The sequence below is a fragment of the Dreissena polymorpha genome, chromosome 5 (genome assembly GCF_020536995.1).
Source record: "Dreissena polymorpha isolate Duluth1 chromosome 5, UMN_Dpol_1.0, whole genome shotgun sequence".
Taxonomy (NCBI): domain Eukaryota; kingdom Metazoa; phylum Mollusca; class Bivalvia; order Myida; family Dreissenidae; genus Dreissena; species Dreissena polymorpha.
Window position 1 is genome coordinate 39513319 of NC_068359.1, and position 17369 is coordinate 39530687.

General features: G+C 32.3%; 1 protein-coding gene across 1 annotated transcript in view; it reads right to left on the bottom strand.

The window, feature by feature from the left end:
• The window catches only part of LOC127882459 (uncharacterized), a 152474-nt gene that overhangs the window by 23792 nt on the left and 111313 nt on the right, over positions 1-17369 (bottom strand). The window lies entirely within an intron of this gene.

Sequence of the window (17369 nt, forward strand, 5' to 3'; positions counted from 1 at the left end):
GTATCGGTGACTTCGATTTTTATCCGACTGGCCAAATTGGAACTCCCATGCCAGGCTCGCACTATATCAAGTAGTTTTTACAAAATTACATGCAAAACCTTCATATAAACCCAAGTTATTAGACTCAAACCAATTTTAATTTTTTTAGAAATATAATATACAATCTAAAATTAAGCCCCTATGCAAGATTGCAATACCAAGATTGTTCAATGAAAACTTAACTGATGGCCTACACAAAACCTGTGTGCTGTTTTTGAAGGTAATGTTTTAGAAATAGCGATTTAACATAGACCAATCTGGCCCAAATGCAGTCCTATGTAAAGAATTCATGCAAGTTACCTTCACACAAAACTTTTGTAAAATACCACCATTCAAACTCATTTTATTGAGCGAGAACATATTTTGTACATGTCAAAATACAATCCCAATAAAGATACCCACAGAAGTTTGCATCATCCAACGTTTTATCACGCTTAGTCAATTTAAAGGTAAAGGCAAATGAATGGGTGAAGATACTTGACTCATCTTCAATCGACTTTGACATTTACCCCCCCCCCCCCCCCGATCACTGGGATATAAGTCGTCCGTTTACATTCGGCGCAGTATGCAGCCTCGGTGAATTGGCTTATTTCCTTCACAGGTACCCATTCATACTCCTGAGTGGAGAGGAGCAAGCGTGGGATGTTTGTTCTGCTCAGGAAAATTCCGTATTTTTAGCGGGATTGAAACCAGGGACCTTCCGATTCAAAGACCAGCATCCTACCACTAGACCACGGTCCCACCTCACTAGAACTTATTGACCGTCATACCTAAATCTGATATCTTGGTTTCAACTTCGTTTTACATATTTGTACTAAGGAAACAATTGACAAACTGGAAATCGAAATTCTTGTTTTGCAAACTTTTGTTAAATATTTCGAATTTCATGGGATGCGTCAACAATATATCAGTAAATCTGAAACATGGTTATATTCAGCTAATCGGGGAAACCAAGTGGATAATCAAAAGGCTATTTTCGGCACCCACTTGGCTAAGAAGAGAGTCGCCTTGTAACCGTTATTCTAACATAAAATAAATATGATATAAAAGCAGACTTCTCTTCTCGAAAGCTAAAAAATGTAAGACATTCTGTCCGACAACATGTGTACGCTTATTCATATTAACTCTAGCGCATTGCGGCGATATCCTAATAATTATTATTTTTATATGGTGTTATACCCAAATAGGATAACACTATACAGTATTCAATGATGAGATGCCATGCTTAAGAGTGACGTTACACTGTTACAAAGTATGGATATATTTCAAACACGAGCTTTACGAAATATAAGAATATGAAGAAAAAACAATATCCCGAAACTGTATAATAACAGTGCCGACAGAGGGGCAATAATCGAGCACAGAGTATTTTTATACGATGGACCCATGTCAGCCAATCTGACATAATTAAATTCATGATCTACCTTTATCTGATTCAAGTAATTTGTAAACAAAATAATGACTTGTCAAATGAATACATTTACAGAAAACTTTTAAAATCGGTGTTGTGATAGCAGTTTTTACCTGCAGAAAAAAACACATATAATAATAGCTCAATGTATAAAATGCGGAACCAGGGAAACCCTCACTATCAAGAATGACCAATATTGTCGTTTGCCGACCGCAATCTCTTGCACGACGGTTACATTACATTCACCTCTGTGTTGGGCTCAGAACGGACTATTGTTATGAAAGCGTCTCATTTATGTCATGATCATTCCCAATCGTGATACATCGGCTATCTCGGATTCCTCCGTAAGATAGGCCTCGTGGCTAACGGTCGCCATATTGTCTTGTATTACTACTTTACTACCCAAAAGGTTGTCAGTCAATTGTTATGAGGCTGTATACATGCGCGTTGAACTAGCGCCAAACTTTTTACCGAAACTTTGATATTAAGAGCACTATTAACGTTCATTTGTGTTGCATTTTGACCTATTATCCAAGTGATTTACTTTTCCATTATTATTTAATCACCCTATCATCCAATTTTTAAGATGAAAGTACGGTGTTTACAAAACCAACCAAACCGAAAGTGAAACTGGATGCATTACGTTTCGCGATGTAAACATTAAATATTTGTTCAGTTTGAGGAAGCGAATCGATAATAGACGTTGGAATATGTATGCAATACAGACTATCATTGCCGATTGTAGTACTGGCTAAAAAATACCTTTTATGACAGATCATGTATAGAACGTTAATCAAATAGTGACCATAAATCACTACAAATGTCTGGGTTGTTCATTAACCCATTTATGCCCAGTGGACTCTCCCATCCTTCTAAATTGGATCAATTTATTTCCAAAAGTAGGGCTGTCTGGTATATTTATTTCTATATTTAGAATATTTCTTACAGAAATTTCTTTAAGCAAACAGCGCAGACCCAGATGAGACGCCGCATTATGCGGCGTCTCATCTGGGTCTACGCTGTTTGCAATGTCCTTTTTTTCAGGACACTAGGCATGAATGGGTTAATATAATTAATGCACGTTTCTGATCTAATTGCCTGTATCTAGTTGTAATTACCATGATATTGATAAAATTAAAACGTTTTTTTTCATAAATTAACATTACATGTTTATATTTTTATCATTTAGGGAATATATAATTGTATCATTATCATCATTAAATATTCTAAAAATGATCTAAATTATCATGATTACTTTAAAGTAGAATTTTTAAATTTTACTCATTATTTTTAATGAATTTGCACATTTGCTTGATTCAAAATAAAATGTATTAATAAGGGTTTCAGTTGTTAGTTTTAACCCATTTTTAGCTCGATTAAATTTAAAGTACTTACTACGTACATGTATGTGAAATGCTCTTGAGTTCGTTTCCTGGGCCTAGAACCAGTACTTGGGTGTCTCTTGGAGATTTCTTAAGAATGCTCCCACATTGGGGATCAAACCAGTGACCTCCAGATCATTAGGTGGACACCACATCCATTACACATCAGCGACCTTTAATTAGTAAATTACTTTAGTATTGCAGCATTATATAATGTTATGTTGCTACATATTTTTGGAAAATGATTAATGTGCAGTACTAAATAAATCTAAATGCAGACAATTTTAATTGTGTATATTGTGTGATTATTAGTTACAAATTCACTTTTTACAGGTATACTGGATTATGAAAGACTGATAAACATAAAATTGACAACTCATCTCCCCAACGATACTTTGTGTGGCTCATTCTCAGAACAAACCCATAGTCAGTGAGAAAACTACAGTGTAAAAAGACTACTTGATTGTGACAATTATGGCTGACAAAGCAAATGTTATCATTTAAAATAACGAAAACTTCCAGTTCAATATACATTTTATACCAATTATGACATTGGCCAACACAGAAAATAATTATAAGGTTGATTTTCCCAAAATTGACTGTTACAATTGGATACTGTTTTAAGCTTCACTCTACTTTGTCTGAAAATAAAAGTCCTAAATGATGTAATAGAAACATACATACTTAATTTTTAGTTTTACAAGGATATATATATACATACATATATTATAATATCTTTGTATCGATGGTCAATCAATTTAAGTTTAACTAATATATACATACACATTTTATACATGTGTATGCTTTGATTTTTTCTATTGAAGCCAAATTAATATCCCATTAGATAAATAGATAATATCACCGCAGTATTCCTATTTTGTCTGCAAGTACTGCAGAAATCATGGATTATTATTTTACTGAGTCAGCCTTAATCTTTATATTATAATTGTTAAAACAGATTAAGATGTGCATTATACAATTGAGGATGCATCAAGATTAAAAAATGGTACATGTATAAATTAATAAAGAATCAATAACAATCAGAAACTGTGCATTTTTTTCAGTATTGTGTGAAAGGATTTGAAGTCATGATGTGTTTTTGAAATATGATTTATGTGAATTTGAATAAATATATAAAATTTAGTGATTTTCTCAGACAAAACTGTTAATTACATACTAAAGTATTCAGAATGTATTATTGTAATATTCATTCGAATTTTTAAGTACAAAAAGCACTTTTCCCTGGCATTTGTATTTATAGTAATTGCATATTTTATAATTCTGACAGCATTTATAAACTGTGTTCATGCAAGCATGAACACGGTTTCATTTTTTGAGTATTTAAACAAGAAGGCCATGATGGCCCTGTATCCCTCCACTGCTGAAAAAAAGGCTGAAACAAATTTCTCTGCATGTGCAAATACTTAAATATAGGCCCTATTTAAGCACATGTACACTTTTGTGACCTTCTGGGCTGGGTCAAATTTAACCCCAGAGGCATAATTTGGGAAAACTTTGTAGAGGACTACTATATCTCACTACATACAAAATGTGGTAGCCCTAGGTCCTAGAGTTAAGGACAAGAATATTTTTAAAGTTTTCACAAAATAAGCAAGATATAAGCGTATATAATGTTCAATTTTGTGACATGCGGGTCAGGATCAAATTTGACCCAAAGGGCATAATTTGAACAAACTTGGTAGAGGACTATAAGATGTTACTGCATACCAAATTTGGTAGCCATAGTCCAAATGGTTTTCGACAAGAAGATTTTTAAAGATTTCACAAAATAGGCGCTTTAAAAGCGTTTATTCCATTTTGTGACCCCCCGGGGCAGGGTCAAAGTTTACCCCAGAGGCATTATTTGAACAAATTTGGTAGAGGTTTATTAGATGTCACTACATACCAAATTTGGTAGCCCTAGGCCCAATGGTTATGGACAACAAGATTTTTAAAGTTTTCACAAAATAGGCCCCATATAAGCGTATGTTCAGTTTTGTTACCCCGGGCAGGGTCAAATTTGACCCAAGGGGCATAATTTGAACAAACTTGGTAGAGAACTATAACATGTCACTACATACCAAATTTGGTAGCCCTATGCCTTATGGTTAAGGACAAGAAGAGTTTTAAAATTTTCACAAAATAGGCACTATATAAGCATATAATTGATTTTGTGGCCCCCGGGGCAGGGTCAAATTTGACCCCTGGGGCATAATTTGAACAAACTAAGTAGAGGACTATACAATGTCACTACATACCAAATTGTGTAGCCCTAGGCCTAATGGTTATGGACAAGATTTTTTTTTAAGTTATCACAAAATAGGCATTATATAAGCATATGTTCAATTTTGTGACCCCCGGGTCAGGGTCAAATTTGACCCTAGGGATTAAATTTGAACAAATTTGGTAGAGGACTATTAGATGTCACTATATACCAAATTTGATAGCCCTAGGCCGTATTGTTATTGACAAGAATTTTTTTGAAGTTTTCACAAAATAGGCCTTATATAAGCATATGTTCAATTTTGTGACCCTCGGGGCAGGGTCAAACTTGACCCCAGGGGCATAATTTGAACAAACTTGGTAGAGGACTATAAGATGCCACTACATACCAAATTTGGTAGCCCTAGGCCCAATGGTTATGGACGAGAAGATTTGTAAAGTTTTCACAAAATATACCCTATATAAGCATATGTTCAATTTTGTGACCCCCGGGGCAGGGTCAAATTTGACCCCAGGGGTATAATTTGAACAAATTAGGTAGAGGACTATTAGATGTCTCTACATACCAAATTTGATAGCCCTAGGCCCAATGGTTATGGACGGGAGATTTTGAAAGTTTTCACAAAATAGGCCTTATTTAAGCAAATTTTCAATTTTGTGACCCCCAGGGCAGAGTCAAATTTGACCCCAGGGGCATAATTTGAACAAATTTGAAAGAGGTACACCCCAGGAACATTCCTAAGAAATTTCATCAGAATTGGACCAGTAGTTTAGGAGAAGATGTTTAAAGGAAAAGTTTATGCATGGATGCACGATGGACACAGGACCTTTGGCCAGTGGAGCTAAAAATCAAATTAAACATTTAGTTTTGATTTAATATCAGTTTTTATATGCAAGTGTCTATTTCACTTATAAATTAAAACAGCATATTATTCATTATTGAAAAGATTATTCCAAGCTTGATGTCATATTTCAACTTTGCATAGTGTAGTTAATTGAACATTGTATTGAACTGTATGGGCAGCTATATTTTTTAATTTATGTATGTTGTATTATACAAAATGCATTAATTCTACCACAAGTAGACCATATAAGGCCTACTGCTACTAAATAGGCACTGGTATGAATTTGACACTGTTTTTGATGCTCATACAAAACTTTAATTATTACTACGCTTTAGTATATTAAATATTTTCAAGTTTTTGTTCAACATTTTTTGCAAAAGAAAAGAGTGTCTTAATGCATTTGAAAAAATACTTAAAACAAACTAAAAATGCATTTTAACATACCTTTTTCCTGGTAAAGTGTATTTGGGATGATAAAAATACACTTGAAGAGTATTAATGCTGGAAAAGTACAGAAAAAATACATTTGTTTCTGTTAGAAGTGTGTCTTGTCTGCATTTTTAAGTGTATTAAATGCACATCAAATGCAGATAAATACAATGCCAATACTGTAACATGTATTGTAATGGACATAAAATGCACTTGTTCTTGTAATTAAATGCTTTAGTGAATTGAAATAACCTTTTATAACGTTTTAACAATTAATAATACCTTTTTATATAAATTTTCTTTTGAAATGTGACACTTAAATGATTTTTGCACCACTAGTAAGAGATATAATTTGTGCTCATAATGCTTTATCATTACACTACATAATATCATTTGTTGTATGAAAATTACCCGTAAAATTCTTGTGAAAGCTCAAGAGATCAATAGCAGCGTGCTATACCCTGCTCCTTTTTACATGACTTGATGGTATTTAGTCCCCAATTCTACATGGCTAAGGGAAAAATAATGTGCAGATTTGACAAATAAGTCTTAACTGGGATCCAATAGGCAGACTTTCATATTACTTGTATTTAATTTAAATCATGATCTGAATTGCTCTTTGGCAAATCTTTGTTGGTCACAGTATTCAACTGAATTTTGTTCACTTTGTAGTGATTATATTTTCTATATTTATCAGACAACATCTTTCTTCAAAAGTTTAACATGATTGCTTGGTTAATTTAGAAACAAGATCAATGCATCATAACATAAAATGAAAAAATGTGTAATAGTAAAAATGGCAGCAAAAAGCACTAGATTATCTGCATTAAATCTGAGACGATATGTTGATGTATTGGAATTTCTCATAAATAATGTGCTCCATAGTTGTATAATTGTATAGTCGCATGCATGAGTGGTGTCAATGTCACAATACCAATTAAAGCCTATAATTTACTAAAACAATTTGAAGTTTGATGTGAGTTTTTTTTCAAGATCTGTTATATATAATTATATATACATGTATATATATATATATTGTTGAAAAGTTAACATGCAATAAGTTTACTGTAATTAAGTGACAAATAGTTTTACTTATTTGGTTGGATGCATATATGCAGATAAATCATGGTTGGTGCAGAGGACAGTAGCAAAAACAAGAGCTGTCTCCGTACGATGACATACGCCCCCGATAAACGCTTGAATAGAAGTTATGATCATTTTTCAAAACCTAACAGCCGACCCTAAGTTCAAGGTCAAAGGGGTAAAAATTTGTGTGTGTATGGGAAGGCCTTGTCCATATACACATGCATACCAAATATGAATGTTACATCTGAAGCGACATAGAAGTTATGAGCATTTTTTCGAAACCTAAATGCAAAGTGTGACGGATAGACAGACGGACAGTGCGATCACTATATGCCCTCCTTTGGGGGCATAAAATGTGTTTCACATTGTTTTGGTAAATTAGTAATGTAGTTAAAAGAACAGAATCATCAATTATAAAGTTATTGATTATAAAGTGTTGCTGGCATATTTGATGCATTCATCTAGTTATAAGAAGGTCCCTGTTTTATCCCCACTGGCACCGAGTGAGGGTTTTCAAAATCTTTAAACAATATGAATAACTACATATAGGGTCGAGGGCCTTGTTGATATGGGGGCTAAACACCTGAAATCAAAGCGACCCAGGTTAAAGGCCGAGGCCAAATTAATAAGCCAGAGGCCGCATGAGCCTGCTATACTCTGAACAAATATTGTTTCTTCTCAGAAAACTGGCTTAAGTGTCTTACTAAGCTTTAGACTTTGAGTTTCAGTGCAATCAATCTAAAATAAATTGGTCAAATTAAATAATAATTTGTAAAAAATAAACATTCTGCACAAATTCAATTATTTACTTTACCTGTGTGCATGAATCATTTCAGTCTTGATGGTTAGTGAACTATGTCAAAAGCACCATATCTATGAAACACTTGTTTTTTGAATAGTGCAATGTTCCACAGAAATGCTGCTGATGATTATTCTACACGATGATGAATTATTAGATATATTTCTAAATTCCATTTCCACCAACAATTCGGTTATTCCACTACCAGTTCACATGCTTCATACACAGTTGAAAATAACACTATTTCACTCAACAACCGTGACACATGTACTCAATTTTTCAACTTTTCGCAATTAAAATTGTCTTCTACTGTTATTGTTGTTGTTGTACTTTTGAAAGTAGTTCGAAAGATGGCGACCATTAACCCAGAGATTGATTTATGAAATAAATCGTCTGCTGATCCAGAGTGGATCATTCCAAGCGTTCATCATTGAGGTTACAGAATACTAAACAATATATTGCACGAAGGTTAAATTGCATTCACTGCATTAAAGAAAATCATCTCATACCATGATATCTTATATCAGTCTTAATTCATTATTATAAAATTGATATAGTTTTTTTTATGTTAAGAAACCAACATACATACACACGTCGAAGCAATTCCTAACGTCACTCAAAAAATATGTTCAATTGTTTACATTTGTGAAGTGCGTGGAATGATTCCATCTGCGTAAATGGGCAATAAATTAGTTCCAAAAAGTTGCAGTAAAACTCGCAAGTTTTTGCACGATTTATCGTGCATTTAAAAGTCATATTTCTTAATTTAATGCATGCGATCTTAAATATCCAATCAAATATACGTTGAATGCGTTTGTTCGGTTTTATCTATTGTATAGACAAAATGGGGGGCTGAGCCTTTCGCAGAGTAGTATGTGAGAGCAAGGAACGACAACTCTGCGTGGAGATTGTGCCGACCGTTGCTTATCTTTTATAATCTTGTCATTAAAGTGATCAATCTCCACCCAGAGTTGCCGTATCATGCTTTTAGCCATCACAAGAAAATCCTTCCAGATTTTGTAGGATTTGTTTGGTTTTGTTTTTGTCTAAGTATTATATTATGATAACTAGTATCATTATCTTTTATATTTTTGAATATAGTGTATAAGTTTAGGTTCTTATTAAAAAAAATTACACCAATTTAAAAAAGTAAAAATAACAGCGGAAAAATTATTGCATCACGTGGCTCAGCTATCATCACGGCGCGGAGGTTGTAAAGTGATATCGATGAAATTCCGTGTATTTAAAGATTATATATTACTAAGATTAAGTTAAAATTACATGTGTCTATCAACATCTCTGATAGATGTTTTTAAAAAAGTTAATTTTTTTTAGCAAGAACAATATGGAGAAAAACGAAGTATCATAATACTCTGATTTTGTGTTCGTGTTACATTTGTCATATGCCTAGCAAGAACTCCCCCTAATTAAGTATACTAATGACTGAAACTTACAGTATACAGTAAATTATGGGGTCCAAGAAGTCATGGTACCGATAAAAGCAAACTTCCAACACTGTTATAATCGCATTAAAATTTTTCGTCATTTAGAAAGGAATCTCTTTGATTTCACGGTTATTTAATGCATTATATATTGCAGTTTTCCAGGTAAATACATTAACCGCATTTCAAATTTTCACATTAATGCATGTTTACTTAAAAATACATGTAGTTTTTCTTCTCACTGTTATATTTTGTAACTGCTCTATATGAATCGGATTGTGAAGGTGGTGACATATTATGTAGATGATATGGCCATCTCCATTTATTATTTAGACTGAGTATTATGAAATACGACATCTTACGTTTATCACATAATGGCGAGTTCATGTAGCCAGGCTCCAATGGGTATCGTTGCACACTGTGAGCCAGACAAAACGCAAACAAATGTATATATATATATATATATATATATATATATATATATATATATATATATATATATATATATATATATATATATATATATATAAATATATATATATTGGTAAGCAACCAATTTACAAACGAACATTATAATTATGTGGAGAATATTCGAGTTATTTCATCGAAATGGTACAAATTCGTTTCACAAAATTTGTTTAATGGAGCGGTCGAGATAAATCTCAACGCTTTTTTAATGTGGCACTCTTCTTTTGTTCATATTTTTATCTTCGAAACATACTCGTTGAATATGAGTGTAGTTAACGAAAATGGTTGATCTTTATATATACCCTTGTCGCATCACTTAGCCCACCGACTGCAATCGTGATACATCGGCTATCTCGGATTCCTCCGTAAGATAGGCCTCGTGGCTAACGGTCGCCATATTGCCTTGTATTACTACTTTACTACCCAAAAGGTTGTCAGTCTATTGTTATGAGGCTGTATACGATGCGCGTTGAACTAGCGCCAAACTTTTTACCGAAACTTTGATATTAAGAGCACTAGCGTTCATTTGTGTTGCATTTTGACCTATTATCCAAGTGATTTACTTTTCCATTATTATTAAATCACCCTATCATCCAATTTTTAAGATGAAATTACGGTGTTTACAAAACCAACCAAACCGAAAGTGAAACTAGATGCATTACGTTTCGCGATGTAAACATTAAATATTGTTCAGTTTGAGGAAGCGAATCGATAATAGACGGTGGAATATGTATGCAATACAGACTATCATTGCCGATTGTAGTACTGGCTAAAAAATACCTTTTATGACAGGTCATGTATAGAACGTTAATCAAAATAGTGACCATAAATCACTACAGATGTCTGGGTTGATCATTAATATAATTAATGCACGTTTCTGATCTTATTGCCTGTACCTAGTTGTAATTACCATGATATTGATAAAATTAAAACGTTTTTTTTTCATAAATTAACATTACATGTTTTATTTTTATCATTTAGGTAATATATAACTGTATCATTATCATCATTAAATATTCTGAAAATAATCTAAATTATCATGATTACTTTAAAGTAGAATTTTTAAATTTTTCTCATTATTTGTAATGAATTTCCACATTTACTTGATTCAAAATAAAAAGTATTAATAAGGATTTCAGTTTTTATTTTTTATCCAATTTTTTAATTAAATTTAAAGTACTAACTACATACATGTATGTGAAATGCTCTTGAGTTCGTTTCCTGGGTCTAGAACCAGTACTTGGGTGTCTCTTGGAGATTTCTTAAGAATGCTCCAACACTGAGGATCAAACCAGTGACCTCCAGATCATTAGGTGGACACCACATCCATTACACATCAGCCACCTTTAATTAGTTAATTACTTTAGTATTGCAGCATTATATAATATAATGTTGCTACATATTTTTGGAAAATGATTAATGTGCAGTACTAAATAAATCTAAATGCATACAATTTTAATTGTGTATATTGTGTGATTATTAGTTACAAATTCACTTTTTTACAGGTATACTGGATTATGAAAGACTGATAAACATAAAATTGACAACTCATCTCCCCAACGATACTTTGTGTGGCTCATTCTCGGAACAAACCCATAGTCAGTGAGAAAACTTCAGTGTAAAAAGACCACTTGATTGTGACAATTACGGCTGACCAAGCAAATGTTATCATTTAAAATAAAGAAAACTTCCAGTTCAATATACATTTTATACCAATTATGACATTGACCAACACAGAAAATAATTATAAGGTTGATTTTCCCAAAATTGACTGTTACAATTGGATACTGTAGCATCACTCTACTTTGTCTGAAAATAAAAGTCCTAAATGATGTTATAGAAACATACATATTTAATTTTTAGTTTTACAAGTATATATATATATATATATATATATATATATATATATATATATATATATATATATATACATATATTATTATATCTTTTTATCGATGGTCAATCAATTTAAGTTTAACTAATATAACTAATATATATATATACACGTTATATACATGTGTATGCTTTGATTTTTTTTATTGAAGCCAAATTAATATCCCATTAGATAGATAGATAATATCAGAGCAGTATTCCTAGTTTGTCTGCAAGTACTGCAGAAATCATGGATTATTATTTTACTGAGTCAGCCTTAATCTTTATATTATAATTGTTAAAACAGATTAAGATGTGCATAATACAATTGAGGATGCATCAAGATTAAAAAATGGTACATGTATAAATTAATAAAGAATCAATAACAATCAGAAACTGTGCATTTTTTTCAGTATTGTGTGAAAGGATTTGAAGTAATTATATGTTTTTGAAATATGATTTATGTGAATGTGAATAAATATATAAAATTTAGTGATTTTCTCAGACAAAACTGTTAATTACATACCAAAGTATTCAGAATGTATTATTGTAATATTCATTCGAATTTTTTAGTACAAAAAGCACTTTTCCCTGGCATTTGTATTTATAGTAATTGCATATTTTATTATTCTGACAGCATTTACAAACTGTGTTCATGCAAGCATGAACACGGTTTCATTTTTTTGAGTATTTAAACAAGAGGGCCATGATGGCCCTGTATCGCTCCACTGCTGAAAAAAAAGGCTGAAACAAATTTCTCTGCATGTGCAAATACTTAAATATAGGCCCTATTTAAGCACATGTACACTTTTGTGACCTTCTGGGCTGGGTCAAATTTAACCCCAGGGGCATAATTTGAGCAATCTTTGTAGAGGACTACTATATCTCACTTCATACAAAATGTGGTAGCCCTAGGTCCTAGAGTTAATTTCTATTTCACTTATAAATTAAAACAGCATATTATACATTATTGAAAAGATTATTCCAAGCTTGATGTCATCTTTCAACTTTGCATAGTGTAGTTAATTGAACATTGTATTGAACTGTATGGGCAGCTATATTTTTTAATTTATGTATGTTGTATTATACAAAATGCATTATTTCTACCACAAGTAGACCATATAAGGCCTACTGCTACTAAATAGGCACTGGTATGAATTTGACACTGTTTTTTGATGCTCATACAAAACTTTAATTATTACTTCACTTTAGTATATTAAATATTTTCAAGTTTTTGTTCAACATTTTTTGCAAAACAGTGTCTTAATGCATTTGAAAATATACTTAAAACAAACTAAAAATGCATTTTAACATACCTTTTTCCTGGTAAAGTGTATTTGGGATGATAAAAGATACACTTGAAGAGTATTAATGCTGGAAAAATGCAGAAAAAATACATTTGTTTCTGTTAGAAGTGTGTCTGGTCTGCATTTTTAAGTGTATTAAATGCACATCAAATGCAGATAAATACAATGCCAATACTGTAACATGTATTGTTATGGACATAAAATCCACTTGTTCTTGTAATTAAATGCTTAAGTGAATTGAAATAAACTTTTATAACGTTTTAACAATTAATAATACCTTTTTATATAAATTTTCTTAACTAGTAAGAGATATAATTTGTGCTCATAATGCTTTATCATTACACTATATAATATCATTTGTTGTATGAAAATTACCCGTAAAATTCATGTGAAAGCTCAAGAGATCAATAGCAGCGTGCTATACCCTGCTCCTTTTTACATGACTTGATGGTATTTAGTCCCCAATTCTACATGGCCAAGGGCAAATTAATGTGCAGATTTGACACATAAGTCATAACTGGGATCCAATAGGCAGACTTTCATATTACTTGTATTTAATTTAAATCATGATCTGAATTGCTCTTTGGCAAATCTTCGTTGGTCACAGTATTAAACTGAATTTTGTTCACGTTGTAGTGATTATATTTTCAATATTTATCAGACAACATCTTTCTTCAAAAGTTTAACACGATTGCTTGGTTAATTTAGAAACAAGATCAATGCATCATAACATAAAATGAAAAAATGTGTAATAGTAAAAATGGCAGCAAAAAAGCACTAGATTATCTGCCTTAAATCTGAGACGTTATGTTAATGTATTGGAATTTCTCATAAATAATGTGTTCCATAGTTGTATAATTGTATAGTCGCATGCATGAGTGTTGTCAATGTCACAATACCAATTAAAATCTATAATTTACTAAAACAATTTGAAGTTTGATGTGTGTTTTTTTCAAGATCTGTTTATATATATATATATATATATATATATATATATATATATATATATATATATATATATATATATATATTGTTGAAAAGTTAACATGCAATAAGTTTACTGTAATTAAGTGACAAATAGTTTTACTGATTTGGTTGGATGCATATATGCAGATATATCATGGTTTGTGCAGAGGACAGTAGCAAAAACAAGAGCTGTCTCCGTAGGATGACATACGCCCCCGATAAACGCTTTGATGGAAGTTATGAGCATTGTTCAAAACCTAAACGCCGACCCTAAGTTCAAGGTCAAAGGGGTCAAAATTTGTGTGTGTATGGGAAGGCCTTGTCCATATACACATGCATACCAAATATGAATGTTACATCTAAAGCGACATAGAAGTTATGAGCATTTTTTCCAAACCTAAATGCAAAGTGTGACGGATAGACAGACGGGCAGTGCGATCACTATATGGCCTCCTTTGGGAGCATAAAAATGTGTTTCACATTGTTTTGGTAAATTAGTAATGTAGTTAAAAGAACAGAATCATCAATTATAAAGTTATTGATTATAAAGTGTTGCTGGCATATTTGATGCATTCATCTAGCTATAAGAAGGTCCCTGTTTTATCCCCACTGGCACTGAGCGAGGGTTCTCAAAATCTTTAAACAATATGAATAAGTACATATAGGGTCGAGAAAGCCTTGTTGATATGGGGGCTAAACACCTGAAATCAAAGCGACCCAGGTTAAAGGCCGAGGCCAAATAAATAAACCAGACGCCGCATGAGCCTGCTATACTCTGAACAAGTATTTTTTCTTCTCAGAAAACTGGCTTAAGTGTCTTACTAAGCTTTAGACTTTGAGTTTCAGTGCAATCTATCTAAAATAAATTGGTTAAATTAAATATTTTGTAAAAAATAAACATTCTGCACAAATTCAATTATTTACTTTACCTGTGTGCATGAATCATTTCAGTCTTGATGGTTAGTGAACTATGTCAAAAGCACCATAGCTATGAAACACTCGTATTTTGAATATTGCAATGTTCCACAGAAATGATGCTGATGATAATTCTACACGATCATGACATGAAAAATGATGAATTATTAGATATATTTCTAAATTCCATTTCCACCAACAATTCGGTTATTCCACTACCAGTTCACATGCTTCGTACACAGTTGAAAATAACACTATTCTACTCAACAACCTTGACACATGTACTCAATTTTTAAACTTTTCGCAATTAAAATTGTTTTCTACTGTTATTGTTGTTGTTGTACTTTTGAAAGTAGTTCGAAAGATGGCGACTATTAACCCAGAGATTGATTTATGAAATAAATCGTCTGCTGATCCAGAGTGCCACCGACTGCTGTTCAGACAGCCATGAGGACAGTCGGCGGCTATGTTATGCTCAAGTGTATATGTCGGTCGACAGTAGCAAAGTGAAAAAACAGACCAATCATTCAAAATAGAACGTATTAAATTTAATTTTCATTAATATGCTTTAGAAAAGTATTTTTAGCGAACATGTTTATATTCTTCGAGGTATTATGGTATAATAACACAACAGCATAACGCATTGCGATGTTATTTGTATTTAACATAAAATCACTTTACTGAAACGTAAATTATTAAGAAAGTGAAATTAAGTAAAATTCAAAATGAAAATAGTTATATAAACGCTTAATCAAAAAGTCTAAAAATTATAAAGCAGTACAGAGTTTAAGAATTACATATTAACCTTCAGACAAATATCTTAAAAGCCACAAACCATTGAATTGAGGTAGGGTGTTGACCATACATAATGTGTGCCTGTACGCAACATGTCATGCAGTTGTGGCGCTTATCTTCCAAATAAAAGCGCTTTTTAAAAATTATAATCTTGTATTTTAAGGGCACGTGACTAAAAGCTATTTAAGAAAGATAGCTCAGTCTGTTTTATAATAAATCGAGAAACCTTGAAGTTTAACCACGCTTAAGGCATTGATATAAGTTTTATGGATGGGAAATATTTAAAAATGTATAAGAAAAGGCATTTCGCTTTTCGGCAGCCTAAATAATTTTTGAAACGTCTTAAAGTTGTACATTTATGTTTGTTTAGCATTGATTGTGTGATTTTATAATTCGAGTGAAGTTAATGGCATGGGCGCTCTGCACCAACACATTCTTGTGGAAAGAACAGTTACTAATGGAAAAAAATGCATTACATATATTAAAAAAACAACTATTTATTTCGCATAAATTTTTAATAATAGTTTTGAACTAGCGTTTGTTTAATTAGTTTAAGTCGCGTACATTTTCCGTCTTTTATATTTACGGATTATATTTCCCAGTCCGTTTCCAGAAGCAGCACTAGGAGACAAAAGGTGTGCTCCTTGTCCAGAAGAGCACAATAATCTCTTAATTAAGTAAAGACATTTCTTTGTGGCACATATAATGAAACAAAGCAATGGATTTGCAACCAGACGGTCTATTGGGTTACATTTGTCTGCACGTGCTAACGCATATGTTCGTTTCGCTTCTTGTTCAGATTGAACAATATTCAAGTGGTTTACATGTGACTTTGCAGATGTCTCCAACTTCCATGCATACGTTTTTGCTTGTTGGTCAATCTGAAGTGTTTGTCACTAATCAAGCAGTGAAACTGCCTTAAGAAGATCAGACGTTATATGTTGTTGACATCAGGGTCAGCCACCTGCGCTAGGAAGCACCGAAACAGATCGACATAACTTTACCGTGCCGCGGCCTTATTGGTACTCCCCATATTATTCACTGGTATGTGGCAAAGTTGTTAATTATCATTCAAGTTTTTGTTTCATGGATAGTAGGTTTTATTAGTAGCAATCTTAGGCATGATTTGGTTTCAAAAGATACAACACAAAGGAGAAGTACTAAAAAAAAAATCAACGCAATGATTTCAGTTGAACACTATGAAATATTGTGAATGTCATTAATGTATGCGGTTTCAACATTTTCAATTGGCAAGGAACCATTGCTCATTAATAGGGATACATTGATACTGAGCAGCACATAAACTATTTTCTCGGCTGTAAATATCATAATTAAAGGCTGGAGGTTTTATTTGCCTGTTTATTTAATCCGAAAATATTCCATTTGTAGA